The 23,279-nt window shown below is 40.3% G+C and overlaps 1 protein-coding gene across 4 annotated transcripts in view; it reads right to left on the bottom strand.

Moving 5' to 3' along the window:
* Positions 1 to 23,279, bottom strand: part of CALCRL (calcitonin receptor like receptor) — a 70,918-nt gene that overhangs the window by 38,441 nt on the left and 9,198 nt on the right. The window lies entirely within an intron of this gene.

The raw sequence follows: 23,279 nt of genomic DNA, 5'->3' as shown, positions 1-23,279 counted from the left end.
GGGAAAGCAAATGTCAAGGAGTTTTGTCTTTTAAGATTTCAGTGTCCTGAAGTATCCTGAGAAGATCACAAAGCTGAGCCTGGAACTGAGATAAGACCTCTTCTTCTGATTGCATTGTGACAAAAGAGCTCTGCATACTCAGTTTAGTTATTACAGCTACACCACATTTCAAAACCCCAAGTATCTCACTGCAGCAGCATTAATGAAGCTTTTCTGAACTAAGAGAGAAGAAATAACATGTGCATGAGCTTAGGTCCCTGGTACAGATGAATTCACTCCAACTTTCACAATGTGATTTAAGACACAATCCTTGCATACCCAAAGTCCTCACCCAGCTCAGAGAGCCCATTGCTAGAGCATGCAGAGGGCAGTGGGTGCTGTGCCACACACAAACCTGCATCCTGGCCCAGGCCACATCCCGCTCACAGCACATGTGCTCTGTCTCTGGAAGTTTTCTTTTCCAGCAGTGATGTGCTGTGAGAGAATGGGGGAGGACAAACAACTGGCTGTACACTGGCAGGCAGAGATTATGGTACAAAAAGCTCATTTCACCCCTGTCCCAGTCACAAAAGCAAACATTCAACATCAAACTCTTCTGCTTTTATGCTGGGACTGGGTCCTCCTAATACAACTAGAGTACAATAAACAGCTTCTTGTAGGACAGATGAACTACTAAATATGAAATCACTGCTGTTTATTGCACAGCCTGCTGCAAAGACAAGAAATGTGCTGTAAAATCAGCTGTGCCTGTTTAAGCCAAACTAAAGTTGTATCCATAATCTTCCTTCTATTTTTACCAGTGGCATGCATTCCTGGAACACTGCTGCCAATTGCACAGGTGAGGCTCTGAAATTCAAACCTGAAGGATCTTAAAACATTTAGAGGAAGACCAATTAGCATACATGAAATATATCCTTGGTTTGAGCTACTAATTACCTGCAAAATCCACATGATAAGAAACAAAGTGAATAGATAACTTTAAAGACCTTGATCTGCTAGCTAAAGAAAAATTTAAACATCTTTGTGCAGTGGCTAAGGCTTGAATAAAACCAGATATCTAAAATAAATCTAAATTAACAGAAGGGCAATATGAGCTGAATTCTGCATGAAAACTGGGGGCAAGTGTGATTAATTAGAACTTATTACATGTTTCATTCATTTACAGCTGTGTCTGTTTTCCTGGGGGGAAAAACCCTGACCTTCTAAGGAAATTGGAATTAATAACTTACTGTAAAGTAATTCAGCAATATTTTCTCTCCCAAGTATGACAAAGCACATCTGTGCAGGGTTAAAACCCACAAATGATGCACACAGGACAAGCCAAGAGATGAACCACAAGTAGAAAATAGCAACAATAATTTAGCGTGTGTTTTTCTATATATGTATACAAGAGTTCAAAATAATTTTCTCTACAAGAGTTCCAAAAATCCTTATGCTAAAACAAATGTTGGATGAGACATTTAAAATGCATGTTTGTATATTGCTCTCACTTAGCCTTGCTTATTTTAATTTATCTAGAAGATACAACATCATATAAACAAAGGCAGAAAAGATCTGCTTTGATTCAGAGTCCAAGTTTACTTCTGTTTCACAATATCAAAAGTCATCCCTTAGCTCAGTTCCTTTAATGGTCCAAGTCTTTCCATACCTAGTAGTTCTGTAGACATTCCTATCAACTGCTCCAGTATCTGCTGCTAAATTATTAACTCTTCCCAGGAGATAAAGTGTAAAGTCAAGCCTATTATGCACTCTATGCTTTCCACTCATTTCTCTCAGTTGCTAACATATAGAGAGAAAAAAATCCCCAACCACTGCCCTTTTCTAAGCATCTCTACTTATGGACTTAATTACCAAGTGCAGGGTGAAGGGGTCATTCAGATGCCTGTTTGAACTTCATGAAAGCGCTTCTTGCATTACTACATGAATTCATTCACTCAGCATTTATTGCAGTTAGTCTGGACAAGACCTTTCCAAGGACAATTAAGAACTTTCTTAGGGATGGACAGCAATACATTCCATTGATTGAGGCAGCAAGCCGCTGCTGCTAAGAAAGTCAGGCTGCTTTTGTTAATCATCTGCTCTCATGAGATACAAACCAAACCTAATTCTCTGGAAGTTCTTTCCTTCTCAAAGCTGGGAGGTATTAGGCACACAAGAAATTAATAGTGAAAAGAGACCATTCTTAGGTTTCCTTCAATAATGATGCTTCCCCAGTTGTTCTACTGTTGTAAATCTGACAAGTCCATCATGGGGCAGAGAACTGTATTGGATTGAGATTAACCTGAGTGTCTTGAATGAATCCCTTGACTCCACTCTGTGACAGTGGGAATCTGCACAAAAGCCAGTAGGGCTGGGATTGACATGGCAGGTATTGACTGAAACTGAGTCTGCCAGTCCTCTGGCTGAAGTATTTTCCACTAAAAGGCAACATCAGAGAGAAAAGAATGGGGAATTGTAACAGTAAATCAGATATTCCAGATCTTTGAAATATCTTTTATTTCTGGTGCATGTTTGTGCATTTAGTGAAGACTGGGATAAATTAAACAGAGCAAAACAACAACAAAAAAGGAGCTGCCAGTAATGATACTCCCAAGGCCTAGGTTGTGTTTGTCACTGATAGCAGTGACACCTACTGAAGAATGAGGAATTAAAAAGGAACTGCAAGCTGGGCTTAGTCACAATAGTCACTAGTATAGCTTTAACAGATGTTCCCATTTCTTTTCCTCCTGCTTTCTCTACAGAGCCATCCTGCCTCATCAGCTGTTTCTACTTTTAACTTTTCCCCATCCTCCCAGGAGTAAGTGGCACCCTTGCTGAGCTCCAGACACTTGCCCTTTCAACCATACAGTAAAAGGCTTTAAAAAAGCAGTCATTAAAAAGAAAACCACAATTTGTAAAAAACAAAAAAAAAAAAACCAGGCAGCTTCCACCTCAAGCAGGTCTCAAATCTGACTTCAAGTGAGAATGCAACTCTGTGGGAGTGGGACAGGAGAGAGAGCCTCCTTACGGCACTGCAGGCCCATCCATAAATGCCCAAACGTTTTTCACCAATTGGTAATCTTTAATTGGCCCAGAAGCCAACAAAACAACCATTCCCAATGACAACAAAGAGAAAGCCACAAAACTTTTGCAGAGTAAATTATTTATCTTGCAGTGTGCTGTAACCTTGTAACACTGGACTTAAACATGTTTGCATACAGATATATAACCTTCATCTGAAAATGGGGTCAGAATGAGTATTTTCTTGACACTTTGCTACTTCTGGTTCTTTTTGGAGAGAGGCCTACAACTTGAAGTATTTAAAATACTTGAAGTATTCAGGCAGTGTTTGGTTGTTTCAGCCCAACATAAAGGAAAAAACAACAAGTTGGAAAATGCCCAATACTTTTCTAAGTGTCCCTAATTTGAATTTCTGTTCAAACTGCACTGGCAATAAAAAACTCCCCCAAACCAACCAAACTAGCAGCCTCAATGGAATTACAGATAGAGCCTCCACTTGTATCTTCACTCACACAAACTTTCTGGGAAATACTTCTCTGACTAAAAGGGCTTCACCAGTGGGCAGCACCAGCCAAGCAATAACACACACCAGATTCACTGAGTCCTGGACATGGGCTGCAAAATCTCCACACTTACATCAGAGAACAGTGCAAGGCAGTTTGGAAATCTTCCTCTTTGGGTAATCTGCCTTTTTTCTGAGGGAATCACTTCTGCCAGGATTTGAACAAACTGCCGAATGGTATCCCATAATTGTGTGGGAATGACTCCATTCTCCCGATAATATGCAGCTTTAAAGTAAAGGTAAATAATATACAACATTCTCTCTCATAAAACACAAACATTCTCGCTCTACCTTTCTTTCCAGGAGTTTCCCTAGGAAGAAGTTGTGGCATAATGGCATTTACCGTCTTCTTGGGGATTAAAAGAAATAGAGAAAGACAGTGGCACATCCCAATTTATCCCTGAGTTATTCTACAGCACCTTCCTTGTGCAGGTGGCAGTTCAGCTCAGCAGGAGAAAGTCCTCACTGTTTAATTCCTGGGCCATGGGCTGTGCTGGTCTCATGGTGCAGGTCGGTGCAAGAAGGAAACTTGGACTGGCTCACCAGGATGTTGCACATCTTGTATTCTCTTTATTAGCACACTTTTTGCTATTGTTTTTGTATTGCTCTGGCTGCATGCCAGAGGCCTCACAGAGATTGCAGAACCATCTGCATATGAGATTACACAGATTAAATTACTCCTGGGTGCTTCTTCCCATGAATAGCTTTTGGCAGCCATTCAGATAAGTTCTGTCACCTGCACCCAACAGAAATTACTAGCAGTAATTGGCAACACTCATGGCCAGTTCCAATAACACCTAAAGTTGCAAGAACCTATGACAGAGTGCTAGTGGTGCTAGTTTTCCTCTATTTTCCAACACTTCTTTTGAGCAGTACACAGGTGTGGATGACGTTGCAAGTTATTCTGAGGTGGTCCTGGCAAAATCCAAACCAATCAACCAAAAAAAAAAAAAATATATATATATATATATATAACCTGAGCAAAAAGTGTGCCACCACAGCAAAGCTCCCCAAATAAGATTTTGGAGGAGGGAGTGTCTACAGGGTTCTTCCTCTGGCATATTCTGCAACTTCTGCCCTTGGCCAACATTACTCCTCTCCATACAGCAGACTGCAGAACAGATTTTTTGTGGTTTGTCCATCACACCAATTTTGGCTCCTTAAAACAGGATTTCCACTGATAAAACCAGTAAGAGTATTTCCTCCTTGATTCTACATTGAAAAGTCTTCTCTTGGCCCTTGTGCTTTCCATTCTATCCCTATAAATTATGAAGGCTCTGTCCCTCCTTGTCTAAAATTATGAACTTCCTACTGACTTGAGGACACATGAATCCAGGAGTAGAGATGGTGCAATGCCATGTGGAAGAATGGCAAGGACTCACTGAGGGTCAAAGATACAAGTCAGCAGGGCATCTAACCCTGCCAAAGGAATGCAGCATAGGAATTTTAAAAATATTGATGCAAAGTAAAATTATTTGTCTCTTCTGAGGAACTAGTTGTTAAAGGAAGGCAAGAGAGATTCTGGCAAAATAAAATCTCTACAGAGAGACTGCTGGGGCTTTGCTGTCAAGAGATGCCACTGATTTCCGACAGTTTATAGTCCTTAATGCCTCCAGAGTTTCCAGTGCTATTTGACTGCTATTGTTATCCTTATTTTACGAGCTTAACCCTTTTTACCCCATAGTCCTAACCCATCTGTATCTTGATGCCTAAAATCCATCAGCAGAGCCACACATGCTGCCAGCCGTAACTCACCATGTTCACTTCAGAGTTCTGGGAGCACTGAAATTCCAGAGCAATCACTCAAGCACAAAGCAGCTTTGAAGGGAGGCTGTTCTGCTGAATGAAGTTATCTCTAAAAATCCACTATCAAGCATCTTAGAAACAGCTATTAACAGAAAGGAAGGTGATGGCAGAATAGTGAATGATTAAATTCTAACAGCTGAGGGACCAAGGGGATTTAGTTTTGGCACTCCCTTTCAAAAATTTTTAAAACTGTATCATATTCCTGGCATAGTAATTTAAATAATGGGTTTAAAATATATGCAAGGTAAACTTCCCTGAAATTTTACTTCTTTCAAAACAACTGCTGGGATGTGGCATGGATGCTCCAATTAACATGCCATTTTAAATAAAAGGGAATAGCTCACTAGTTCTTTCCCATGGATTCCACGCTATTAACAAGCTGGAGAGCTCCCACCTTGTTACTAGGTATGTAAGTGTAGTTACCTAGATACATTTAGATATATAGATGATACTCTTAGTCATAGGATTCAATTTTAGGTAGTCCTGGCAGGAGCAGAGAGATGCACTCAATGAGCCTCATGGTTCCTTTCAACTTCAGAAATCCTACAATACAGGTGAAAAATCCAAAAAAAACCACTTCTCCGCCTTCAAGCAAAATTACTTCTGCTTTGAATTGAAGCAAAGGCAGTATGAATTTATGAACTCATCAGACAGACCTTAGGGTTTGTGTAACACCCCTGGCTGAGATGCTAAAGTGGGTTTTTTTTCCCAGCCACTGCTGTTTAAAAGCTGCAGAGCCTACTGCTGCTCTCTGTGCCCCTTCCAGGCAGTGCCTTTTTTTATCTGAATGACTCTGTTTGATGCTGTTTACCAAGTAATGAGATCCAAAGGTTTCTTTGTGAAAATGTTTACGACATGATGGAATTTTCTCAGCTGGCTGAGTTTTAAAAGTTTTTTGTTATTTCTTCATTGACACATGCTCCTTTTACAAGAACAGTATTGCCACAGTTCAAAGACTTTTCTCAAGGTCAGAACAAGGCAATGGGAAAATGGGTTAAGCAAAACGTACCAGGACTTTTGTTGTTTTTCAGTTTGCCACTCAGGCTTTTTCTCATTGGCCCCAGCCCAGTTTGGCAGCTGAGCACATCCTATGAAACTCACAGGTTTTACACCAGTTTCCTTTGGATTCACATTTAGAATCTAAATGTGAATCCAAAGGATACATTTAGAATCTAAATGTGAATTCAGTAAATTTAGAATTTTGAAGGGTGAATACTTATGCACAAATATATTCTCATTCAGTTTTAAATAAGGCGATAAAGTTTCAAAATACGATTTTTTAACGCAATTGTTAATTTTCAGGTGGACAGTGGCACAGCGGCAGCTCAGAGCAGGATGGGGAGGGAGCAGGTGGCCAGGAAAGGGAACAGCTTTTGCCAGGATAAACAAAGTGCAGCCAATGCATCAGAACCGGTGTCCCAACTTTGGGTTGACCTTTGTCAATGACTTGACCAGAACTGACAAAAAAAGTGCAGCAATAAACTCCTCATGGAAATGTCAGAAGCACTATATTCTTCTGATTTTGTGTTGCACTTCTTTCTTTTACTTAAAAGCCCCCAACGACAACAACGACCAAGCAAAACCCCAAAACGCAGGACAGAGAACTAAAATATCCCCAAGGCAGCTTTCACTGGCAATAATTTTAGTCTGGCTAAGGATGAAATTTCAGATGGAAAGTTCACGCCAAATATTTAAATTTTCGCTCATTAGATATTTCTGATGCATTCACTAGGCAAAAAACTTCGGGTAAATGTAAGGCAGCTTTAGAAAAATTAAGCTTGCTGTACTTACTTAAAACAACATAAACTACCAGCTACTTCAAAGCCTTTACCAGGTCAAGCTAAGTCACCACAGTTCAGAACATTTCCTCTTAAATTTAAAATTTCACATGCCAGAAGTCAAAAGTGCAAGCTCTGGAATATTTCACCCTTTGAATATTAGACAATACATGTTATACTGTGCTAAATTATCAAAACTACTAATCCATGCTGTAGAAAAGCCAAGACCAAGCAGCAGCCCAAAACAAACTTTTGAATTCTAGTGGTGGGCAGCTTGCCTCCTTTGCTTTAATTAGATACAGATATTCCCCATCTTTCCTATGTCTTTGCATCACTAAAATGGCACTTTAACAGCAAATGGTTTAAGCTGGGCTCACACAGGCTGTAAAGGAGTCTGTGAGACCCAAGAAAGTTAAACCAGAGGTAGTTAATCTCAACAGTGTGGAAGGAAATTACCTTCTGTATCTTTTTCTATACCTGCATATTGGTATATGCGCCTGTTGATGTCCACGCAGAGGAGGGCAAAGGCTTGGGAGTGACCTCTAACAGAAGAAAATAATGGATGCACATCCCCAAAGGGCAGACTAAGAACACAACAACATCAGAGCTTTTCTCTTTACATTTAGAACCAGAGCCTTCCTTTTTATCATATATACAGGGAGATCTTTCTCTCTTTCTCCTCACAGACTAGCGGCAGAAGTCATCTTAAGGAAGCCAAAATGTAGGCAGTGATAGCAGGTTTTCCCATCCTCTGCCCACATTTCCTTCCAAGATATTGTTAAAGCAAATGGTATTTTGCATTAACATTATTTCCTGTCAATCTGAGTTAACATTAGCTTTGCCTAACTGAGGAAAGTATTATCCCTGGTTGTTCCTAAGTCTTCTAAATGGGAATGACCTTCAGCTCCATCCACACCCACAGGAATCTCGACATAAGCAAAACTCTGACACCGGCCGAAGCATCCGGCAGAGAAAAAACCACTTTGCTAGAGATGTTGTCAGTTTAAAAGGCAATTACAGGATCAGGGCAATTAACTAACCAGCTTAACAAAATGAGATCCTTGGAGCAGATGCAAACTGCTACCCAGTGGCTGCAGTAACCCCTCTCAGTACTCCTCATTCTGATCTGGACACAGCGGGCAAAAAATAACTGGCACCAGTATAAATAAACTTGAGAGTCTCAGCTTGTTTTGCTACATACAATCCCCCAAAGGGCACTTATGACTGTTTGGACAGGCAATGCCATTTTCAACCACCTAGAACATATCTGAGTGTTGATCTTTATGAACTATCATTGTCAAGGTGCACTTACTTTTAAAAGAGTAATTTATTTTTTTCCTGAGCTCAGTCTTTTAGTCTTAGCATCTAAGCAGAAATCTTTATCACTATGTAGAAATCTTTAGCACCAAGTGAAATAATTCATTTCTATATCTTTTCTGAAATACCACTTAGGCAAAATTTCTTCCAGCTGAAATTGTATATAATCCTTACCTAAAAGTAAGAAGCTAAGCCTTTTCTAATTTCCAAATTTGTCCAGCAAGTGCATCTTGAAGCCTTAATTCACATTTTGAAGTACTAGAGAGCAACCATGCTGAAAACCGGACAGGCACAAGTCTGTATACTTCAGCTGACACCCTGTTCCATTTTCCTGCTGTTAACAGAGAAGTGATTCTGTCCCACTGAGACAATTCTGCTTGCAGAGCCTCTGCTGCTGTGAAAAGTCTGCTCTCAGAGCAGCGGCTGGGGGAGCTGCCAATTTGGCTGGCACAGTCTGACAGCCACAGACACACATCTGAGGCTCAGCACAGCCCTCCCTGCCATGCCTGGAGCCACGGGCAGTGCCACATCCCTCATTTGTGCAAGCTGGCTCTGTGTGCCTCGCTCTCCTTGGGCACATCCCCTGTCTGCATCCCACACTATCACACAAACCCCTGTGCTCCCAGCCAGGCAGAGCTTCACAGACAGTGCCAGCTGCAATCTGTAGGAAGCAGGGTGAATGTTTCCATGAATTCAGTTGAAGATCATATGCTCAGGGTGTGGCCGTGGGAAAGACCAGTGTATCTTACACACGGTCCCTGAAGTCCAATTACTGTTCCTTTAATTGCAAACAGACTTTTCCATATCCTTTTGCAGTATTCCGCCCTCTCTTACCTGAACGAAAATCAAAATAAAGTACTGTGGGTGTTAAAAATATCACATAAATCAGACACAAAAATCCCTGCCTTGATAAACTGGAGTCTCACTTGAAAAAGAGTATGAAATACTACACATCAAATGTAATAAAACATTACAAGTTTATAATAGTTTGTAATAAAACATGACAATGTTGCTATTACAGGCACTATAGTGACAGCAGAGGAATGTGCATCAAGCACAGCTATTCTGGTCATGAATTGCATACAAATTTTATTTGCACATAAATGTATACATTTAAGCACATTTTCTCCCCTCCAGATGTAATATTAACAATGATATAAAAGGCAGGAAATGCAATGGAAAATCTCAGTTTTGAGCTTGTCAAAATTGCAAGCAACTAAAAATTTTCACTGCAAGCATGGAAAATATTCTATGGCTTTAAATAGGTGCCCATATTTTCTGCATAATCACATCCTGCATTTATTTTCCTTGAGAAAAATAAACCTCACATGAGCCTCAGACTGATTTCACACTCCAGAAAAAAAAACCAAAAACCTTGGCAGAAACAAAATCCATGGAACTTGATGGGAAGCTTTAATAAGCTTCCCATCAAATTAAGTTAAAAATTAAGTTAAAAAAGAATCACTTGAGTTTGTACTTGTACAGAGCAGATCCTGCCATTCTTAAGTCAGTGTCTCAGATACCAGTGCAAACTCACAGGCATTAGCTTGGCTTTGATGCACAGCTGGGACATCAAACTTGCAGGCATTACTTCCCTCAGACTGAGGTACCAAAATTACTAAGAAATGCATGCATTTGGCATGCATTTTTATTTTTTTTCCTGTATTCTTTAACATAATAAGACACCTGAAACACTCATCCGTTTCATGCACCTGGAGAAACTCCGGATTTGCACCCCTCTACTGAGACCCTCTCAAAGCTGGATTTGTCTATCCTGTCCCACAGAGCATGTAAAAACTCAAATTCATCTTGCTGAGAAATTCTGTTCACAGCTGCTTGCTTGGCAGAGATTTGGTTGGGGAGGGAAGGGAGGAGGGGGGAGGGAGGAGGGAGAGACAATTTTCCAAGCAATGGGGAAAAACAGTTCAGAACTTTCATCATCAATGGCCTTGACATTGCTGGAGCCAACGGAAACAACATCGCCCAAGCGACTCCATGCGAGGGAACCATTCACAAATAAAAATCTCCTGCATTTATTTCTATCATGGTAGCTTATGCCAAGCTTCCTTTGGTGAAATCCAGATTTCGCCTGCATTGGCTTCCCCCTGCTGTTGATAGAGCAGGATATTTGCTGGAACAGGCAGGTGATAAATGAGATATTCTGAATTCATCAGCATATATGCTGGAGAGAGAATGGTGCTCTATTCTGAAGCTGTAAGAACAACTGGCTGTGTTTTTCCAAAGGAGAAAACAGACACAGGATTTCTGTACTGAATTCTAACTGGATGGAAGTCTTGCTGGCAGGTGAATTCCATAACAGGTACATCCCTTACTGACCCTGTCAGTGATTTTATGGAAGCAAAAATGCCTGGCAATTGATACAGGCCTACACCACACCAAGAACGGGCAACATTTAACGAGGCAACTTCTCAATGCCATAATTCCTCCAGGATTCCAAAAGAAATACAAATTTGCAGGAATAAAGCCTGGTTGGTTTCCTCCCCAACAAGTAAATACATTTCCCCTTCTCAAGAGAGCATTAGGAAACAAGTACTGCACAAGTCTATTTGATTAACACTCAGTGCTGAGTATAGGGTACAGAAAGCACAAAATCCTTTTTATTCTTGGTGTTCCCTTGTCATATCCCAAGCCTTTACTGACTCTGCAGTGCCAAACCCTTCCTCAATATCATTCCAAAACTAGTGGCATTTTACTGATGGCATTAGTTATCCCAGATATCATACAAGTGTTTTATAGAGCAGGAAGAAAAATACTTTTAGCTTTGTCTAAGCCAAGAATGAGTTAGCTAAAAACCCTGATCAAGAAGGACATTGAAAACTTTATGTGTATTTGGGTTTTCTACTCTAAAAGACATAATTTCCCTAATATTAATTCGGTAAGAAGCTGAGATACCAGAAAGTGTCATTTGCAACCACCAGAATAAGTAAATCCACACTCATTGCCACCAGACAACTTCTATCTTTGTAATCATTGTTGATGCTCAGGCTGCTTCATTGTACCTCTTTACAAAGCTTTGGAGAACAGAAAGAGACTTTTGATGAGTGTTTTTAAGGAAAAGAGAATTTAAATCTGGAGTGGCCATCACCCAGAGATCTGAACTCTGAACCGCACTTGGCTGGTGATCTCTGAGGGTCAGACATTACATGAAACATGACATCTGTTGGGAATTAGACTACCGAACTGATGGGAAGTTCAGTCTAATCCAAATGTGGGAGCCAAGTCAGCTACTGAAAATACATAATGCTGTCAATATAGAATCATTACCCTGTGAAGAAAATTGTTTCAGTTCTGGCAAGAAAATCATTAAAAATAGCCCTTCAATGCAGGTTTGCCTGTAAGGTCAAAGAGAAGCACCAAAAAAGAATATAAAGGAAAGACAAGAACAAGAGAATTAAAAAACACTGTGGCTAAGTCAAAGAGTTCAGAGTCAGTTGATATATTCAGTAAGAGCTGAATTCTCAAGGCATGTGTGGCACTCACAGACATATCTGTTGTGGGTGGTATTTGAACCAGCTTCATGTCTGACAGACAGTCTGTGGAATATAAATAAATTTCAGTTTCTAATACAGATATAATTTTCATTCTCTGTAGGAGTGAATACTGGTGTGAAGTGCAGTGTGTTTAGGATCAGTCCACTTGGATTTACAGTTTTTGAGAAGCCTACAAAAACTGACTGTTTTGAAGGCCATTAGTAATAAAACCTTTACCTGGAGGGAAAAAAAAAAAAAAAAAAAAAAAAAAAGAAAGAAAAGAATGGAATTTAAGCGATTTGCCCACCACCACTTTGCACATTGTGTCACAAGTGAGGTTTAAATATCCATTCAGCAATTAGCAATGGATTTATCATTCATTTTTGTTGGGATTGTCATCGGAAGGACTGCAAATAGAGAGTAAAATTCTTTGGGTTAAGAGAAAACCCAGAGAAATGAAAAGTCAGGAAAATATAAACCAATATTTCTGCTAATAAATTATGAGTCATTTATCATCTACACCAGTATTTCACCTGGAGTTGTGAAGTACTGCCTCTGAGAGGGTCTCAGGACAAAAATCCCTTCTCAGGCTGTGGGTTGGACATTAATGCCTCTCACTAGAAATGCCTGAGTTTAAAGGAACATCACCCACAAGGAATACCCAGTGCTAAGTGGGACTCAAGTGAGACAAGCTACCTGAACATTCACTTTGCTCCTAAGAAACACGAAGGGGACTCTTCCCATGCTGAGAAGGAACCACAACCTAAGGTGACCTCCTGCCTCCAGCTCTGTCCGCTTCTCATCTCTTGCCACCCATTCCCAGCACTCATCCCCCAGACTGAACTGCATTTAGCAGCTCCGTGGATGTCAGTTTTCTCAGCCCCCTCAATAATGACTTACAGGCTCTGCCCCAAGAACCAAACTGATACAGATTCCCATCATGTCCCACCTGCAATTCCCAGCTGGAAGCTGGAGATTACCTACGCGGTGTACTGAAGCTCCAGTGCCATCCCCCATTGAGTAACAGTCCCCTGCAGTAGACGGGCTTTGATAAAGGTGGCTGGAATGTCTGATTCTGGTAATCTGCTAATCAGCTACATTTGATTCTCCTGACTCCTTCATTACTCACATAAAAACCTAAGAGGAATTGGAAGTCTCTTTTACACATAATCACAAAGCAATCACAGCTCTGAAGCAGGCCATCCTGACAGAGGACAAGAATGTTAAGGAAGGACAGGAACCGTGAGGAAATTACTCCTCAGAGAATGTATTCCTAGACAAAAATGTGAAAAACACTACAGTATAAAATAGAATACAACTCGCCTTAAAATAACATCTGTAATATGTTAGTGCTAGGTATCCATTTTACACCACAGCACATTCAAAATCCAGCACCTGATAATTACCATTATTGAGGATCAATTTAAAAATCTGCAGACATCAGAGTCAAACCTTCCCTTAGATTTTGAAACACTCAAACTAAAAGTGATTCTGAACAGCTCTACAGTCCTTTTAGTTGGGGAAATTTATTCACAGTGGTCAAAGTACACCAAGGAATTCTCAAATCTCTGCACTCCAAACAAAAGAAAGGAACTGAATGGGTGTTAACTGCGGAAGCTAACTTGAACTTTTTAAGTACTGGCACCATCAACTATTTTACTCTCCAAAAAAACACCCCAGAGACACCCACAACGCATGCTGGTGCAGTGGAAATGGACCTGCCCAGCTAATCAGGATCATCCTTTTTATTTTAATTGACATTTTACAATAGCAAAAGGTGATCGACACATGCAAATATACTGCAGAGAGCACAAAACCAGTAGAAACAAACCTCTGTCTCATTTTGTTTGCTCCAATCTGCAGGTGAGGTAATCAGTCTCTAGTACAACCCCCATTTACACCATGGTTGCACTCAGTTGTAGCAGCACACATCTTGCCAATGCTGCTCCTCACCAGTGTGGGGTCAGGAGACAGATCAAGACCAAAGGCTAAATTCCCTGCCTGTCACAGAGCTCCCTGTGCGCTCTGGGATGCCCTGAAGGTGTAAGAGACACTTGCCAAACCTGGCCCTGATGGATCTGCTGTATCCTGATGAACTGAGCCAGCCCTGGTGGGCTTCCCAGGAAGCAGCAGGTGCCTGAGTGCTGGGTCATCCCATCGCACCCCAAACATGCGACACTACAAACCCTTCCCCTACAAACAACTTAGCTGAAGGAACAGGAATTATTGTAATAATTACATTAAAAAAAAAAAAAAAGAAGAAAAAAAATCAAAATTAAAATTTGATGAAGAATAAAAAAACCCACACAGCATGTTTGCATTCTGTTCAGTTTCACTGAAGTCACTGAGTCATTACATGCCCAGAGCAGAACCAAACAAGTCAGAACCAAAGGTCCTGAGGAAAGGGTGTCACACACACTGGGCCAACTCCAAGGGCTGCAAATAATGGGCACCTTGCTAAGTACAACTTTTAGAGAAACCCCAGCAAAAGCCAGGAGAGCAGGATGAAAATTATTGGTGAGCTCCCACCACAGAGCTGACAGCTTGCCTCAGCAGGGCTGTCAGCATCTGGAACACAACTGGAGCAGTTTTGCAGTGACTGCAGTGTCCCAGCCCTAGGAGAGATGAGCACTGGGGACTGCCCTTACTTTGTCCTGTTTACACAGCCCCTTCTGCAGGAAACAGCTCCTCCCAGGGCTGAAGAGAACAAAAGAGTCAAGTGATCTTGAAGCAAGAGGAGGTGGAGGAAAGGGTGGTATTCTTTCCCATCAAAGATCATTTTTACTTAAATATCATTCCCTGTTGAGCTTAGACTCTTGTTTCTGAGGCTGTAATTGACCCTGATGGGCTTTGCCAAGCAGCCCTAAACCAGCAGCTCTGAAAGTAGAACCTTACAAAAGCAGTACAGGAGCCCCCTTCTCTGCTTCCCAAGGGAGCTCAAAGAAACGAATCTTTGTAGAGACAATATTTATATTGTCTCTAGATTTATATACTCAAGGGGAAATGCGATTCTGCACTGAAATAAGACCAGGCTGTGCATCCAGATAGTCCCTTGAACAATTAGTAAGTCCTCTCAAGTGTTTTCACCACATCTGGAAGAGCTGAAAAACTCAAACAGAACATGCACTAAAAATAAAAAAATAGAAAAATAAATAAATAACTGAAGTGCATCCACATTGCTCGGTGAGGTCTAAGTTTTGCTCAAGGTCTCTTCCATCGGCCTTTTGGTGACTGTTCAGCTGGAAATTAAGGGCCCAGGAGATTTTTGTGAAAGCAGAAAGGGATATCCTGAGTCCCAGCCATCGGCCTACCAAGGCAGCTTCCAACAGCCAGGACTGTGTGGATTGTGTCAGGAGCATCACTCATTACTGCCCTGTGTGCTCATGGAGCCTTCTTATAATTCCACTTCAGCTACTAAAAATGTTCTGTTTATGAAAGATCCTACCCTTTAAGCAATAGGTTCCTACTCTATAAAAATCAAACTATGACTTTTACTTACTTCTCATTTCTCAATATATTCAGGCAGTGAGCTTTGAAAGGTACACTGTGTAATTCTAATATATTTATTGGTAAAAACAATCTGCACAATTTAGGCTGTGGAAATGCTATTTCTAACTTCACTTTCATTTGTACTTGACCTCTAACTAGTGCAACTTGAAATTTTCTCTATGACAATCTGTTCTAAGCTTCGAGGCAAAAAAAAAAAAAAAAAAGAAAATTCCCAACCCAAAACAAAACTCAAACAAAACAAGACAAAAACCCCACCCAGTTTGTATTAAACGCTCACTGAAAACCTATGCGTGTCCTGCTGTTTTCTACCATAAAATAGCTCAAATGCATTTCTCTCAGCAACATCCCCTCTCCTGCCTGACTGTGACAGAGGTGGAGATGATCACCGTGGGACTGGATTAGTTTCTTGGCAGAAGCGGTTATGACGTACTTGCTGCTCCATCCTAAGGTTTGTCAGCATTCCTTGTCCCAGCTGGATCTACACCCCAGAGGGACAACTGAGGAATTATTGCAGAAAGCCAGTGTCTGAGCTGTGGGTCTCAGAATTAGCTGCATTTATATCCAAGGGATGAAATGCTTCAATAACTTCTGTGCTATTGCATGTTACTTCCTATTTGTACTGAAGCTCATAAAAGTATGAAAAGCAGAACTGCCTAAATTATAAAACTCTAAAATTTCTAAAGGCAAATCTTTACACTCTTAAGAGAAATTTATGTCCCATGCAACAGTTAAAGAGCTACAAACTCTTTAAAACTCTGAATTCTCTATGTTCTCTCATTTTTTGGTACACCTGGCAGTCATTTTGAATTAGAGTCTTTATTTAGCTGCAGACAGACTTGTTGAGACACCTACAAACGTGAGTCTTCACACATTTATCATTCTCCCTGGGATACTTCTCACAGCTTGATGGCACACAGGGAACTGACTGCTCCATTGGCATTTCTGCAGGGTTACTCCCCTGAAGTGCCTTGTGGCTTGTCAGCCCCCCCGTCCAGAAGAAACCTGAGTGTGATCCTGGCTCTTCCCTGATAACCTTCTTCATTACAAAAAACTGTGATTTTATTTCATTTATGCTTTCCTTACTTTACAAAAACTGTGATTTTATTTCATTTATGCTTTCCATACTTCATTGGCCTTTGCACTATCATAAGGCAAAACACAGTAATTGAAGTTTGACTAACTTATTGAGGACATCAAAAATTATTAAAATGCACAATACTTGATGCTGACATTATTCATCCAATTTCTTGTGGATGAAGGAAGATGCAAAATTCGAGCAGGTGGTGAGTATTGATCCTGCCCTCAATAACTCAGATGTTCAAATGGTCTTTGTGCAGTTCCTCACCATTCCTGCAGAAGTGAAGTTGTACTCAGAAAATGCTGAGGGGGCAAATAAGAATTTTGTCACTCTGTCAAAAGTTTTGTCACTTTGACAAAATCTGACTCTGTTTGAGCCACAAGTTTAGTAAAGTGAAAAAGAAAGTTAGGGAGTTGTCGTTGATCAAGGCTTCAAACAAAACACAAGCAGGCCTTCCTTTCTGTGCTACTAGGAGTAGAAAAAAGTCAACACAATTAATGGCTGATAATTATAAAAATACTGTGTTACTTTACATAGTGCAGCATATAGCTTTCATAAACACTGAAGATGTTTCATTCCACTCCTTTCAGTCCTGTCTGGATAATATTATATACAATATTTTATAGCCAAATGTATAGGGAGATTAAAGATATGTGAGTCTCAGAGTACTACGTAGTTCCCAAGACCATTAAGAAGCAATTATTTTTCTGTAAACAAGTCATTAAAAAAATAAATTCAGTTTCTTAAGGCATCATATACTTCCCCCCCCCCCCCCCCATTTCAGGAATCATCATGCACAGGGTATATACAGAAATTAAAAGCAGGATACTAAAGCTCACTGGTCTATATCTGATTCAAGATGGGAAATCCTATGTCCTGAGCATAAAGGTTCCAATTCAATTACACCTGTGAAACAACATTAACTATTCTAAAATATATGAAAAGCATGAATTGCATTACAAAAATATAATATTCTGACCCCTGAAATATTCTGATCCCTGAGAACAACATGTCACTGCTAACAAATCAAAAACATCTGTTTCCACAACATTAATTGGTCTTAAGAGCAATGTGCTGTGGAGACAAACTTTTAAAAACCTAAGGGGAAAAAAAAAAAAAAAAATCATCAGGATGGGACAGAAGGTAACAGTGGGGAAAAGAGCTCAATCCCAGTATCTGGAAACAAACTGGCACATTTTCTTCAGCTCATTGGAAACCTGGCACATTTGTCAGTTTTACAACATTCTCCAGCTACAGCTGCAAGGTACAAATATACACAGGACATGGTATGAACAGTATGATCATATACAGACCCCTTGGAGCCTTTTAAGCCAGAAAATTTCTGGCCCTTATGTTATAAAAGTTACCTAATAACCGCTTAAAATTTTTAAAAGCTACGCTACTTACTCAGTTAGGTGCAATAGGCAGGAGCCGACTCACAAATTAGGAGCAAAGGAAAACAAAATCAAGTTTATCAGCAAATACAACCACCTCTGACTTGAGACCAGATCATTAGTAGCAAGTCCTCTCTGACCTGACTTATTTTGGAGACACGTGGTTTCCATATGCTGTTTCTACTGTTGCAGATCTGCTGATTAGGACATAAAAATTCTGCACAAATTTATAGTTGGTGGGGTGAGATGGTGCTGAGGCTGATGCCCAAAGACTGGGAATGGATGAACAAATTCAGCTCCTCAAATTAGAAGCTGCATAGCTGGATAAGCCAAGCAGCCTTCTGTATATTTAAGGTTCTTGCAAGCCCCATCATATAATGAACAGAGTGCACAGAGGCACAATAATTTATCTAATAAGAGCAATTTGAAACTAAGCTTATGAATGTTTGCTGAATTAAGGCTGATAAGAAGCTGCTAGTACAGGTCTCAGTGCAAAAACACTTAACAGTTTACCAAGAGCTGGATCTTCCTCCCCCAGAAGTGAATATATTTTCCTGTCTCTCACCCAATGCAGGAATATTGTTAACACTTCTTCATGAGCCACTGCAACAGTATGTAGGTGCTAGAAAAATGCATTCTTTCCCCAGCAAAACACCTGCAAGTAAATAATGATAAATTCTAAAAGAGCACCCTAAACCATTCTGCAGCCACCAGTTATGCTGACCAATGCTTTCCCCCCCTCACATTCATCACATAGATAAGGGCTTTCCTCTTAAAAGGCTAATTAATTTAAACTTATCAGATTATCAAACTTATTTAAGGAGAATATGGATGCTAATAAATAAATAAAATTTAAACCATACATATCTTATTAGTTTACCTATTACTGAACGCAGGAATCATAAATAGGAGCCATCACTAGAAAACATCTATTTGTCCACAGAGGTAATGTGTGGCAAATGTGTTTTTCTTTGAATGATTATGTTTACTGATTTATATCAGTGAAAGATGACAAACATTTCCAGTGAGCTCAATCCTACTTCCCTGAGAAGAAAACAAAAACAAGGAGCAGCACCAGCTGCTTGGCAGGGCTGTGCTGGAATGATAACATGGTCTCAGGGCGCTCTTGCTCAGGCCATGGAATTAATTACTGGTGAGTATTAATTCAGCCACAGCACTGACAGTTGCTTCACCCTGCCCAGCAAACAGCCTGTTTTGCTCATGGTGCTCACTGCCTCCACGCACAGCTTCTCCAGAATTAGTTCTGCATGCACTGCACATCTTGAGCAACATTAGAACTAAGGAGTGGACCATGTCAGACTAGGAAATATGTACATCTAGAAAAGATCTGTGGCAAGGAAAACCTGATATACCACTAACATAAAACTCTGTACCATATCTACCTGAAACTAAGCTATAAAACCCTTTTTATTTAATAATATCCACCCACTAATGTGAGTGACTCTTCATTAGCGATCCAGTTCTAATTAAAAAATTAGTATGAACTGGTTCTATAGCTCATTCTGCAGAACTCTCATCACCCTCCAACTTAACAGACTCTTGTTCTTAAAAAGAGGAGACTTATTTCTAAGAGAATGGAAAGTTATCAATCTGAATATAAAAAAAAATAACAAAGGAAGGGGACAAAGAAACAAGCTAAAATTATACAAAAGTCCTTTTATACAAACTGACAAAGGAAGAATAGCAACCAAAAAAGAAAAAAAAAATTCAACCCAAAAGCCAAAAAAGAAAACCATCAAAACCGCATCAAAAGAAACTCAACCACCAGCTCTGCTGTAACTGTGTGATTGTGTAGATTTCTACACTTCCTTGGATAATGTTCCACATTTGTTGGAAATCTGGACAGGACTCCCATGAGAACAGGATTTCTGATGATATTTTAGTTACTCCCAGGTTATAAGTCTGCCAGAAAAAAATTCAAGAGCAGCCTTTTTCCATAGCAGTTTTGTACTTGGATTCCAACTGCATCAAAAGAGGAGGAACTGCAGAGATGTGTAAACTTAGAGAGGGATCAGACACAAAACTTTCCATTTTCCTGACCAGCGCACAATATGGTACAGCCTGAATTTTGGGGAAGACACAAGAAGAACTCTGATTTCATTCAACTCACTTCAGCCTTTTCAGTTTTGAAAAAAGTATTAATCAGTGCTATTTAAAACAAACGCCTGACAGGACTCACAGTGCTATTCGGTTTGTTACCAAATGGTTTTCTAAAGAAGACCAAGGATTTCTGTCTTGAGCACTGTGTTGTGAGCTGAACAGGAAGGATTCCTGCAGCTTACAGATATGGCTAGTAAATAAAACAGGATGTTGCAAAGGTTACCTTCCTCACACAAAACAAGGAAAACATTGAAGTAGCTGGAAGATGGTGAAAAGGGATCTTCCACCAGCAACAACAATAACACACTTGCTACATTTTGGAAGGGAAAAAAAAGCCAACATAACAACTGATTTTCTGTTACTCCTTAATGCTGGCAACCAAACTAGAAGCAGTTTCATTCCTGAAAACAATGACACAACTTCCACACATGTATCTTCCACCCTTGTATCTCTTGCACTTCTTTGCAAGAGATGCAACTTAGAAACAGGTGTTCTGAACCACGGTCTGCTGCAGTCAAGACAAAATAAGTTAAAAGGTCTTCTGGAAGAGGGGATTCCTGGCTCAAACACCTCTTGTGTTATTGACATAGGTTTGCTTCTATGCTTTGTTTTATTACAACATATACTGGCTGGTTTTATGGGGAGAGAACAGTAAGTTCCTCCAGAGGGTTGCAGAAAAGTGGAAATCCTTTTTTTAGACATTTGTGGATACACACAGCTTTGGAAATGCAGCTTTGGAAAGCCCAAGAGTCTGGGAGCATAGGAAAAGGAATGAAGACATATTTGGTTATTACACAGTGATTCTGGTAGATGAAGAGTCAATAGGATCTGAGGAGCACAAAGCAGAATGAAAATAATTACTTCCATCTCTTGGGGTATTTATCTTTTCAGCTCAGAAAAAAGGTCTAGATAATCTAAATTCCCAGGAGCAGCACTGGTTTGTCTTTGAAAGCTCAGGTTCTGCAAAGTGGGGCAGGAAGGGCAGCTGAATCTCTTCAAACAGAGAAGTTGCTAGATAAGTTGGTGCCCTTCCTGTTAAGACAAAAGGGCCCCAAACACACAGAATCCATACGACCCATGACATCATCAAACACTGGAAGTTGTTAACCAAATGCCCAATGTCAGGAAACAACCATCTGTCTGTGACAAACTGAGTTCTTCCCTCTCTCTGGGACTGTAACTACTTATTTTCTATCAAAGTTTGCTTACAACCTTTTTCTCTCTTCTCTTATCAAAAGAAGCATTTTTAGCAGTCACTTGCAGCTTACCCCTCGGGAAACCCCAAAGAAATTGCTTATACCCTGCTTTGTGGTCCCATTACTGGAAGGATATTTACCAAAAAAACTAGTGCCCTTTGAAATGGTCACCCTCCAGGAAAACCCAGCTGATGTACAAAATCATCACCTGTAATCCTTCTGTCATGCTCAATGCTCCGAGTATTTAAATGTTTGCTTAAAGAAGTTACCAATGGATTCTGGAAATCCACATGTATTTCTTGGAGCTTTTAAAGTTCAATAAAACTGCTTGCATTCACCCACAGAAGATCATGTGGTGTTTTAGGAGGAACACCTTAACTACTGTGCTGCAGTTAATTGAGACAGAAGTACGGCCGATTGGCATTAATTAGTTGCTTTATTTTTTACACTAAGCAGTGCGCATGGCCCTTCCTATACCAAGTAATACATCAATTTTTTTGTTTAAACAGATAGAAGTAACACTAGTAAATAACTACTGAGCGCCCCCTGTATCTCACCTTTCAAAAGCAGGAGTGCTGTGGAGCCGCTGTACAAGAAATTTTCAGCATCACATACTTAGTCTTCAATATTTTCTGCTTGTCCCTAGTTTTTTCCCCCTCATTTTAAACTGCTTTTAAAGGATTTGCAACCCTTTGACCTTGCTTTGTGCTCTGAGCAACATCCACACAGTCCCACTAAGATGTGGACTTTGTCAGCGTGCTTCTTCTAACTTGAAGGATTTTGTAGGATTGAAGTCTCAACAGGAGTCAGAGAGCTGCGGAAAAACAACTGGCCTCTAACAAGCCATTTGTCAAACGGAACAAAAGCTGCAGAGCTTACAAAAGCTTTCAAGGAGCAGCGTGAATTCCAGTATCCCCCACCGTCACCTCGTGTCTGTGGATATGTCCCTTGTTCCCCTGCAGGAACGTCCCTGCCGCGGCCAGCTCGCGTGCAAAGGCGCAGCCACAGCCACGCCGAGGGATCCTCGGCTGCCAGACTTCCCCTCTCAGCCCTGCTAACCTCAGTCCTGACCTGCAGTACCCTCAGTTTTCCATTCCTCAGCCACTCCTACGCAAATATAGCCCAGGATTCCAAACTGGGCTGTGTTTATTCCAGGAACACAAAGACCAGCGTTTTCACATCTAAGAAATTGACGCGTCTTGATAAAAATTGAGACGTTTTCATACAACGCTGAAAGCAAATGCAGTTTTCATCAGCATCCCAAATTCCTGTGGACTGGTTTCTAGTCTATCCTCCTAATTCCTGGATCCCTATGCGAAATTCATGTCTTCCCACGTTTGTCTGAATCCCCTCTTGCTTGAGCTCCTTATTTCACATTAGCTGGAAACCTTCTCCAATGTTTCCAACTGCACCCATTAGCAGGCGTCTGTCAGGCGGAAAGTTAATTCAACTACACACAGAAACAACCCACAATTGTTGCTTCAACTAGGTGCTATTTTTCATCTTTGCCTTTTAAATAGAACCGAGCATTTGGGTTCCAAGTGTTGCAAACCATGGAAAATATCCTATATGTCAAAAAGCACTGCTGCAAATAAGCTGCTTTCTATTCAAAATTCAAAAGCAACATATTTGTCTTTTAAATACAATCTGCCTTTTCCAATACAACAGCCCCATCAGAAGATTCTGTGATTTCATTTTGCTAAGTACCTTAAGGCTACTTTGTAGTTTGACGGTGAAAAAAACTTCCTTTTTTCATTCCTTTTTCAATGATGATAAATAAATACATACCCCATACTTTAAAAATCCATACATTTACTATAAATATTGAAAAAATCTTTCCTCAGAGCTATTATGAAAAATACCTTCATTTCATCAAATTGACCTTTGCTAGAAAATGAGCAGCTCATAGCCTTACAACACCAATTAATAATAGGGTGCTGACAAATAAAACAAACTGGTAAATATGAATCTTGTTCATAACAAGATTGCACAAGAAAATATACTGCAATGACCCTGTCTGAACATC

The sequence above is a fragment of the Serinus canaria genome, chromosome 25, assembly GCF_022539315.1.
Source record: "Serinus canaria isolate serCan28SL12 chromosome 25, serCan2020, whole genome shotgun sequence".
Taxonomy (NCBI): Eukaryota; Metazoa; Chordata; class Aves; order Passeriformes; family Fringillidae; genus Serinus; species Serinus canaria.
Note: the sequence above shows the minus strand (reverse complement) of the source record. Positions and strands in the feature narration are given on the sequence as shown.